We start from the raw sequence: 11797 nt of genomic DNA, 5'->3' as shown, positions 1-11797 counted from the left end.
CGCCCTTTGCCTGTTGGAAGCTTATGCTCTCCCTCTCAAGAGCATTAAAGCGTTGCTGTAGAAGGATCCTGTTTGTGTGCCGCGTCATTTCTTGCTGGCGGGAAGGTAGCGCGGGACAATAAATGTACAAGAAGCCTACAGAACAGCAAATAGATGGGACCAGAAGGAAATTCTCTCATTACATTATAATCAAAACACTAAATGCACAGAACAAAGAAAAAATATTAAAAACTGTAAGGGGAAAAGACCAAGTACCATATAAAGGCAGACCTATCAGAATTACACCAGACTTCTCAACAGAGACTCTAAAGGCCAAAAGGTCCTGGATAGATGTCATTTGGACCATAAGAGGACACAAATGCCAGCCCAGGATATATATCCAGCAAAACTCTCAATCATAATAGATTGAGAAAACAAGATATTCTATAAGAAAACTAAATTTAAATATCTTTCTACTAATCCAGGGAATACTGAAATGAAATCTCCAATACAAGGAGGTTAACTATACTAAGAAAACACAAGGAACTAAACAATTCACAAGAAATCCGAAAGAAGAGAGTTATACACACAAAATACCAACTACAGCAACAAAAATAACTGAAACTAACAAACATTTGTCTTTTATCTCTCTCAACATCAATGTACTCAATTTCCCCAATAAAAAGACACAGGCTAAGAAAATGGATATGTGAACAGGATTCATCATTTTTCTGCATACAAGAAACACACCTCAGTGACAAAGACAGATATTATCTCAGAGTAAAAGGCCAACAAATGTTTTTCAAGCAAATAGTCTCAAAAAACAAGCTGGAGTTGCCATTCTAATATCCAATAGAATAGATTCTCAACCAAGTTATCAAAAGAGATGGAGAAGGACACTTCATATTGATCAAAGGAAAAATCCACCAAGAGGAAGTCTTGATTCTGAACATCTATGCCCCAAATGCAAGGTCAACAACATTTATAAAATAAACTTTACTAAAGCTCAAAACACACATTGAACCTCACACAATAANAGTGGGAGACTTCAACACCCCACTCTCACCAATGAACAGGTCACTGAGACAGAAATTAAACAGACATACAGTGAAACTAACAGAAGCTATGAATCAAATGGATTTAACAGATATCTATAGAGCATTTCACCACAAAACAACAGAATATACCTTCTCAGCACCTCATGGGACCTTCTCTGAAATTGACTATATGATTGGGTACAAAACAAGCCTCAACCAATACAAGAAGATTGAAATAATCCCACAGACTCTATCAGATTACCACAGATTAAGGCTGATCTTCAACAAGAAAAACAACAGAAAGCCCATATACTCATGGAAACTGAATGATAACCTGGTCAGGGAAGAAATAAAGAAACAAATCAAAGACTTTACAGAATTCAACAAAAATAAAGACACATCATACCCAAATTTATGGGACACAATGAAAGCAGTGTTAAGAGGAAAATTCATAGCACTAAGAGCCTTCACAAAGAAATCAGAGAGATAGCATGCATGCAACTCAACAGTACACCCGAAAGCTTTAGAACAGAAAGAAGCAAACACACCCAAGAGTAGAGGGCAGCAAATAGTTAAATTCAGGACTGAAATCAATCAGTTAGAAACAGAGATCTATACAAAGAATCAACAAAACTAGCAGCTGGTTCTTTGAGAAAGTCAACAAGATAGATAAACCCTTAGCTAAACTAACAAAAGGGCACAGAGACAGTATTCAAATTAATACAATCAGAAATGAAAAGGGAAACATAACAACAGAAACTGAGGAAATTCAAAACAATCATCAAAACCCACCACAAAAGCCTATACACTACAAAAATGGAAAATCCAGATGAAATGGGTGATTTTCTAGACAGATACCACATACCAAAGTTAAATCATAATCAGATAAACTGTCTAAAATGTCCTATAATCCCTAAGGAAATAGAAACATTCATTTAAAACTTTTCAACCAAAAAAAGCCCAAGGCCAGATGATTTTAGTCCAGAAATCTACACATTAAAATGATCATTCATCATGATCAAGTAGGCTTCATCCCTGAGATGCAGGGAAGGTTCAACATATGAAAATCCATCAATGTAATACACTATATAAATAAACTCAAGGGAAAAAAAATCATATGATTATCTTGTTAGATGCTGAAAAAGCCTTCAACAAAACACAACACCTCTTCATGTTAAAAGTCTTGGACAGATCTGGAATTTGTGGCACATACTTAAACATAATAAAAGCAATATATAGTAATCCAATCACCAACATCAAATTAAATGGAGAGAAAGTAGAAAGAATCTCATTAAAATCTTGGGTAAGACAAGGTTGCCCACTGTCTCCCTACCCATTCAATATAGTACTTGAAGTTCTAGCAAGAGTAATTAAACAACAAAAGGAGATCAAGAAGATACAAATTGGAAAGGAAGAAGTCAAGATATCACTATTTGCAGATAATATGATAGTACACATAAGCAACCCCCAAAATTCCACCAGAGAATTCTTATGGCTGATAAGAAACTTTAGCAAAGTGACAGGATATAAAATTAATTCAAACAAACCAGGACCCTTCCTTTATAAAATGATAAACAGGCTGAGAAACATATTAGGGAAACGACTTCCTTCACAATAGCTACAAGTCATATAAAATACCTTGGTATAGCTCTTACCAAGCAAGTGAAAGATCTGTATGACAAGAACTTCAAATACCAGAAGAAAGAAATTGAAGAGCTCGGAGGATAGAAATATCTCCCATGCACATGGGTTGGCAGAGTTAACATAGTGAAATGTCAATCTTACCAAAAGCAAACTTCAGATTTCATTCAGTCCCCCATCTAAATTCCAACACACCTCATCACAGATCTTAAAGGAACAATTTTCAACTTCATATGGGATGACAAAAAACCCAAGATAGCCAAAACAATTCTCAACAATGAATGATCTTCTGGGGGAATCTCTGACTTCAAGCTGTCCTACAAAGCAGTAGTGATTAAAAACCTCATGGGATTTGTATAGAGACTGACAGGTTAGTAATTGGAATAGAATTTGAAGACTCAGATGTAAACCCATACACCTATGGGCACTTGATCTTTGAGAAAGAAGCTAAAAAGTAGAGTGGAAAAAAGGAAATATCTTCAATAAATGGTTCTGGTCTCACTGGAGGTCTGTATGTAGAAGAATGAAAATAGAATGTAGAATTATAACCTTGCCTAAAGCTCAAGTCCAAGTTGATCAAACTCCTCCACATAAAACCAGATGTTCTGGATCTAATAGAAGAGAAAGTAGGAGAGATCCTTAAACTCTTTGGCACGGGGGAAATTTCCTGAACAGAACTCTGAAGGCTCATGCTCCAAGATCAACAATTGATAAATCTGGTGGTTCCTCAGAAAACTGGAAATAGTTCTACTCAAAGACCCAGCTATACCATTCTTGGGCATAGCCAAAAGATGCCCCACCATACCACAAGGACATGTGCTCCACTATGTTCACAGCAGCCTTACTTGTAATAGCCAGAAGCTAGAAACAACCCAGATGCCTCTCAGCCAAACAATGGATACAGAAAATGTGGTTCATTTACATATTGAAACACGATTCAGCTATTAAAAATGAGGACATCATGAATTTTGCAGTCAAATGGATGGAACAAAAAATTATTGTCCTGAGTGAGGTAACTCAGACCCAAAAGGGCATGTATGGTATGTACTCATTGATAAGTGGATATTAGCCAAAAAATACAGAATACCTAGGGTACAACCCACAGACCTTAAGAAGTGCAATAAGCAGAAAGGACCAAGTGAGGATGCTTCAATCCCACTTAGAAGAGAGAAGGAAATAATCACAGGAGTCTGAGGTGGAGGAGGAACATGGGTAGAAGAGGGGATGGGAAAAGGGAAACAGGATCAGGTATGGGGTGGGAAACAGGAGAGAAGCCAGAGGGCTAGGAGAATGAAAGGAAATAAGTAGCCTGGGAGGGGGGTGGAAGTTGGGGGGACCCTGTAGAAAGCACCAGAGACCCTGGAGGTAGGTGACTTTACAACAATGGAGGTGACCTTAGCCAAAATGCCCAACATTGGGGAGAGGGAACTCGAAGAGTCCACCTCCAGTAGGTAGACAGGGCCTCAAGTGGAGAGATGGGGTTACTAACTCACAGTTAAAATTTATGACTCAGAATTGTTCCTGTCTAAGAGTACAGGGACAAAAAATGCAGAAGATACTGAAGGAAAGGCAGTCCAGTGACCTGCCCAACTTGAGATCCATCTCATGGTGGGATACCAAGGCCTGACACTGTTACTGATGCTATGATGTGCTTACAGACAGGAGCCTGTCCTCAGAGAGGCCCTACCAGCAGCTGAGTCAGGCACAGATACTCGCACTCAGCCATTAGACTGAAGACAGAGAGACCCCTACGGTTGAATTAGGGGAAGGATTAGAGAAGCTGAAAGGGAGAGGGGGCCCCATAGGAAGACCAGCAGTCTCAACTAACCCAGACTCCAGGGAGCTCCCAGAGACTGAGCCACTAACCAGGAGCATACATGGGCACTTCCAAGGCCCCTGGCACATATATAGTGGATGTCTACCTTGTCTGGCCTCAGTGGGAGAAGATGCTCTTAATCCTGGAGAGACTTGAGGTCCAAGGGAAGTGGGAGGCCTGGTGGTGGTAGAGAGAGCACCCTCTTGGAGGGAAAGGGGAAGAGGAATGGGATGAGGGTCAACTACTGGAATGTAAATAAATAAAATAATTAAAATAAAAAATAAAAATCAAATTGTACTAATATTAAGGGGTATAAAATGTATTTGACAATAACTAATCTATTTCAAACTATTCTCAATTAGGATATGGTAGAATATACCTATTTTCCCAGTACTTGGGAGGAGAATGAGAAGTTCAAGCATAGCCTGGGCAACATAAGATCCTCAAACCCAAAATATATCCACAAATATGCTTGTCATCATTCCCAAGTGATTAAGACTTCATTAAATCAAGAATATAGATTTTAATGAAGATTGAACGTATGATTAATGCTTTAAAATTTTTCTATCACCTAAATTCTGAGTCAACTTCCTACTTAGTTGCCACCTTTCGTAAATATGAGTCAATAGGTCGTGTTTCTGTATCTTTCCACAGAAGGGTGAACAAATGGAGAGGAAGACTCAGTTCTCACACAGTGCAGCCTTTGTCTCCATCTTATTACAGCTCTTATAAAGGAAGTTCAGTGATTTCAGCACATCAGAAATGACCTCAGCTCTCTGCAGGAAATTAGCATCAGACAGGAAATTGATCTTCCATCTGGTTCATCTTCGAATATCTTCTGGAACTCTATATATGACCCCTTCTCTCCTCAAATAAACTTATAGATCATTTGAAGCAACCTCACCGTGGGAAATGAAAACCTGAGACACTGTGCGTGAGAAGTGCTGGTTTCTAAGTTTTCCCTCTGACGTGGATGACCTGTGCGGTTCTGGGTCAAGAATTTATCCCCTCTGAACTCACTTCTTCATCTTTAAAAATCTGTGAGTTAGGGCTGGTGAGATGGCTCAGTGGGTAAGAGCACCCGACTGCTCTTCCAAAGGTCCTGAGTTCAAATCCCAGCAACCACATGGTGGCTCATAACCATCTGTAACAAGATCTGATGCCCTCTACTGGAGTGTCTGAAGACAGCTGCAGTGTAATTACATATAATAAATAAATAAAGTTTAAAAAAAAATCTGTGAGTTAGTCTATGTGCTAGATGGTTTTATGTTAACTTGACACAAGTTTTATGTCTTATCTGAGAGGAGGGAACTCTAATTAAAAAAATGCCTCTTGGGGCTTGAGAGATGGTTCAGCAGTTAAGAGCTCTGGCTGTTCTTCCAGAAGACCCGAGTTTGGTTCCCAGCAACCAAATGACAGCTCACAACTGTCTGTAACTCCAGCTTCAGGAGCTCCAACACCCTCACACAGACACACATGTGGCAAAAACACCAAGTCACAGAAGTTACAAATAAAAATAAACATTTAAAAAGAAGAAGAAAAGAAGAAAAGAAAAGAAAAGAAAAGAAAAGAAAAGAAAAAAAAAGAAAATGCCTTTATAAAATCAGGCTGTAGACAAGCCAGTAGGGCATTTTCTTAATTAGTGATTGACAGAGGAGGCCCAGCCCATTGTGGGTCTTGCCATGAAGAGCAAGCCAGTAAGCGGCACCCCTCCATGGCTGCTGCATCAGCTCCTGCCTCCAGGTTCCACCCTGCTTGAATTCCTGTCCTCACTGCCGTTGATGATGAGCTGCTATATGTAACTGTGAGTGGTGTGAGCTCTTTTCTTTCTAAATTGCTTCTGGTCATGGTGTTTCACCACAGTAAAAGTAACCCTTAACTAAGACACTTTACATTCTTCCCAGCACTTTCTCAGGTTGGATCACGTAGTAATCTTTTCCACTTGCTTGCTTTTAGTTATGAAAATATTTTTTTAAATTATTTTTATTGATGTCTGTGTGTCTGTACGCACACATATGCTTGAGAATTCTATTGGAAGACAGAAGAAGCTGTTGGATCTCCAGGAGTTAGTTATAGACAGTTGTAAGGCACCCATATAGGTTCTGGGAGTTCAACTTGAGTTCTGTGAAAGAGCCTTAACCACTGAGACCTGAAAATGTGTTACTCACGGCTCTCCATACTCAGTTGCTTTTTAAATATTTATTTATTTTTATTATATTCACTATATATATTTTAATACCAATCATAAAAATGATGGACATGTTATTAAATGAATACAAATAGATAGTCTTTTTGTATATTTGTTTGTTTATTTGTTTTTAGTAGAGCTTAAAATCTTGACTCTTACTGTGGTACAAACCCAAAATAAGAACAATTTTAGACATTGAAGTTCACTGCAATAAGACTGTACTTGAATGTTCCTCATATCACCAAAGGATTTTACCTCCATAGTAGCTAAGAGTTGACAGTTCTGCTGTGCCAAAGAATGAATTGTAGGCACATTTATTTGTATACAGATTTCCTGCTATGGTCAAAGCTATTTGACTTGAGTGATTGTCATCATTCTCACCCCACAGGGAACAGGTTACATTCATTTAAGAAATGGTGTGTATATTAAGATGGTCTACCCATGAAGTCATTCATTAACTGTTTCAGTGAACAATGGTTCTGTTTGGAAGGTGGCACAGATATTAGGTGAGGGTAAGATTCTGGTTCATTGGCTGCGATAATTTTGAAAAACACTCATCATGAGAAGTGATTTTAGATACAAATCTTGCTTCTCTGGTATATGGTGTATCCAGCACTTGCTATGGTGGGAGAATTGGGAAGCAGGGAAGCAGAAAGCAGAGAAGAAGGGACTGGCAACCAAGTGTAACTTTCAAAGTCTGTCTGTAGAAACCTACCTCCTCCAATAAGGTCACACCCCTGAAGTTTGTATGACCTCACAAAATAACTCCACTGTCTATGGAGCAAGTGCTCATTGGGAGAACATTTCACATTTAAGTCACGACTCTTGGTGTTTCATCTGTCATATGCAATCTTTATGTGAGCTTCCAGGTCTCTCACAGCTGTGACCATCACAGAAGGGACCCTCGGCCCTGCTTCTTCTGGAGATGTCAATGGGAGACAGCTTATCTATTTCTGAAGACTCTTATGCATTTATCCATTGATAACAGTTCTGGGTATACAACTCAAGGCCTTGCAAATGCAGGTATGTTCTCTACCATTGAACAGTACCCCACTTCTGAAACCATCTACTAAGTTTTGTCAATTTAATTTGTCTAACTGTGCCTCTAGTTGAGGATTACAAGAAAAAAAAAGTCAAGCAATTCATGCTGGAATAAAAAGGATTTCAAAAGAATCAGATTAGCCCTTAAAACTTCAGTTCAATCTTCCTGCTCAAGAGCTTGAGTTAGTCAAGAGAAACTGTCCATGGTTTTGACTTTAGTCTGACTTCCTCCAAGCTTTGATTTCCTAACCCAGACCAAAGCCACAAGGGCGCCACTGTCTCAGCAGATGGTTGCTTATTTTTTCTACACTCTTGCCTTGTGGCAGCAAGCACAGATCTATTTTCCATACTTCATTTTCTTTTACTTCCTACTTTAGCACTTTAGGGCCCTGGATGGAGATTACGAATATCTGTTCATGGGCTCCACCTAGTGGTCACATTCATCATTCAGAATTCTCAATTGTTATTTTACCTCATCTTTCTCTAATCAACGAATACAAAAGTTGAGGCTACTTCATGTATGACATTAATCCACCCCCTGTTTTAACCTTAAGGAATCATTTTTCATCTGATGTTTGATCACCAGTCTGGGGAAAAATGAAGGATGGTTGGTTGATTATTTCTTAGTCATCACCATCATCATAGTTCAGTACTGTTTGTACTTGAATACTGTAAATAAGTATTCTATCCAAGTGCAATCAACTATTGATAGAATTATCATCAGATACAAACGCCAGTGGGCATTTTGGTTAATATATAGGAAGATTTCAAATCAATGGCTGAATCCATGGAGGCATTTAGACCTAATAGAGGCAAAGCATCCTTCACACAGAGGCAGAAGTTCTCAGACTTATGATGCAACCACATTCATATTCTCTCTTCCTCTAACTTATCCTTGCCGAGGCAGGGACTGCACAGTGCTGCTTAAAACTATGTTGCTCTTCAGACATTTACTTTAACTGAAGTCTAATGCAGAAGCCAGCAGCAAGCAAACATACAAACAAAATCATTTAGAGTGATTACAGCAGCAGCAGCAGCAGCAGCAGAAGAGAGAACACCAACAAACCATGTGTATATAATCTGAATGAATGGCAGCTCCAGTAGACTGCAGCGGAGGATGAGAGTCAGAGGAGGAGAGGAAAATCTGTTGTGTTCTAGAATACCAAGGAGTGGGGGAGATGGAGGGTTCTCCTGCAATAGTGCTCTCCAGGAATAAGGAAGGGCTTGGCAAAACAATATTCAGATGATGAAGGTGGTGTGCTAATGACTGGCTTTGGCATCCATGTGGTGGATAAACTGAGGCAGGCAGCCACTGGGGGTCTGTGCTTAGAGCCACTGACAGGGGTAGATCCAGATGTTGCCTTTGGCAGCTACTGATTAGAGAAGTTACTCCGAAGACTTTTTCTTTTCAGGGAACAAAGCTTAATTTACTGGAGCTGACACTCCCTGTGGCCAGTGGAAAAACTATGAACTCTTTTAACTCCCTGGGACCAGCAAGAAAGAGAAGGACGGAGAAAAAATAGCCACACACACACACACACACACACACACACACACACACACACACACACACACACTGAGTGGATGCAGCAAAAGGCAGAGTCCAATAATTTCATATGCGCAAGTATGTACATACATACATACATAATACAGACATACAGACATATATACATTTACACACATACACATAGTTGATGGGTGGAAGGGACAAGGTTTTAGCCCTCCACTCACACAAACCTTGCACACACACACACACACACACACACACACACACTCACAGTTGATCAATGAACAATGTTTCAACCCTCTACTTACACAAACCTTATATACATACATACATACATACATACATACACACACACACACACACACACACAGTTGATGGATGGAAAGACCAATATTCCTACTCTCCATTCACATAAGCTTTACACACACACATGTAGTTAATGGGTGGGAGAAACAATGTTCCAGCCCTCCATACTTTATTCTTTCTTCCATAGCTTATATATTCTAGCAAAATCTTTTAAGCAGTATAAAATTACAGTGGGATTACATTTTAGTTTTTTTCTAGTAAATGATTAAAAAAAACCCAATGATGTGTTCTCCAATACCTTTAGAAGAAATAACGTTACATAGTACAGGTAAAGAAAACAAATTATTCCCCCATATCCATGTACATGAATAACTAAGCAACTTGCTATAGATTAACAAAGTGTAATCAAATGAGGGGCTTTTCTCAGCTTTTCTTGCTGGCTGGCAACAGATTGCGGCTACAAAGACAGGAGTAATTATATTATTAGTTATCTTTAAAAGTAATCTTGTAAGAATCTTAAAATAATCATAAATGTAAACTTTTATGTAAAAATCAGTCATCTCGCCAGGTGTGGTGGTGCACGCCTTTAATCCCAGCACTTGGGAGGCAAAGGCAGGTGAACTTCTGAGTTCGAGGCCAGCCTGGCCTACAGAGTGAGTTCCAGGACAGCCAGGGCTACACAGAGAAACCCTGTCTCGGAAAAAAAAATCAGTCATCTCTACCTTAAATCCTCAGAATGAATATCTACTCATCAGCAACTCTTAATAAATCACATCAGGAAGCTGAGGACAAAAATGAATATAAGAAATCAATTATCACCAGTCTGGCCTCAGTGAGAGTCATGCCAGCCAGTGCTGCCACTGTTCTTGTTCCTGACCATAAAAGGTCCCTAGTTTAACTAGTAAGAGTGTGTCTTTCTGAACTTCAAATTGTTTCCTAAGATTCTCTACATCAGAGCCAGTTGTAAAAACATCCCAAACCCAGCTTCACTAATGATTTTATTTTTCCAAATGTTTTCTAAGGGCGGTGTTCGTTGCTGACAATCTACGTCTCTAAGCTCTTTCCCAGGTGATGGAATCATTAATCTGCTCCGCCAGCAGTGCCTGAAGGAGATCAAGCACTGTCATTGTGAGTGCCAGAGATGCTGTCCCGTGAGGGGCTGGAAGCCCACTTAGAGTTTTCATATAACTCTGAGGTTAAGAAGGATGTGAGCGCAGCAAGCAGAACAGATCTCCATAACAACATGAAGTCCTCAGGACACATGGTCCTTGGGGCCATGCCACACTGAGATTCACCCATGTGACTGTGGTAACCCTGGGACTACATTCCATGAGTTCTAACACCATTTGATGTTCCTTCTGCATGCCCCCACCCTGGGCAGGGGTGTGTGTTCCCTAGGCTAACATCAGGAGATTAAAAACTCTCACATGCTATTTTACTTATTAATAAATATGAAGGGTGTAAAACACTAAGTTTTTGACACATTTATGTAGGGAAGTCACTGACAATAAAGATAATGAACATATCCACTACTGTCTGGCTTCCATGTGCCCCTTGGGAATTCTGTTACTTTCTTCTGCTTCCTCTGAGCTCAGACACCAGTGATGGGCTGTCCATCAGTAGAGACAAATCTGCATTTTATAGAATTGTAATACAATTTTCTTTTTCTAGTTTGGAAGAATTGCAACCTTTCGGGAAAGTTAGGAGTCCCCTCATCTCACATGGCCATCTTTCAGATCCTCAGTTGTTAACATTTCCCACAGATTCCCACTCTATGTTGATCCACATTATTGCTGTGGCTTACTTCAAATTCTATTGTAAAAGTGGTCCCCATTAGCTGTTACTACTGCAAATGTGAGTCCCTCAAAACAAGAACATTGATGTTACTGGACTGTAAGTGATCAAGATCAGGAATTAGCAATGCTCTTCTTAATTCTAAAATCCAAGCCAGGATTTGTGTTGTCTTTAGCTGTTGTGTTAGTGATTTTCTTGTTGCTGTGACAGAATACCTGACAAAAGCGACTTCAGCAAGGAACTGCTCACTCTGACTCTCAGGCTTTTGTCTCTTCTCGTCCCATCAGCAGCCATGAAGCTGCTCGCAGCTGAGTGTGTCATAACAAAACAGGTATCACATGGCAAAGGAGGGGGGCTTAAATAGAGGACAATAAGATGGTACCCAGTGAAGTGTCATGGAGAGTTGTCTAGTGACTGGGATGCACTGTCTAGTTCACATCACAGCAAAAAAAAAAAAAAAAAAAAAAAAAAAAAAAAAAAAAAAAAAA

The 11797-nt window shown here is 39.5% G+C and overlaps 1 pseudogene; it reads right to left on the bottom strand.

Moving 5' to 3' along the window:
- LOC110316945 overlaps nucleotides 1–11797 on the bottom strand; it is a 66539-nt pseudogene that overhangs the window by 53987 nt on the left and 755 nt on the right.

This window comes from Mus pahari, chromosome 2 (assembly GCF_900095145.1).
Source record: "Mus pahari chromosome 2, PAHARI_EIJ_v1.1, whole genome shotgun sequence".
Classification (NCBI taxonomy): domain Eukaryota; kingdom Metazoa; phylum Chordata; class Mammalia; order Rodentia; family Muridae; genus Mus; species Mus pahari.
The sequence above is the reverse complement of the archived record's forward strand: the minus strand, read 5'-3'. Positions and strand labels throughout refer to the sequence as shown.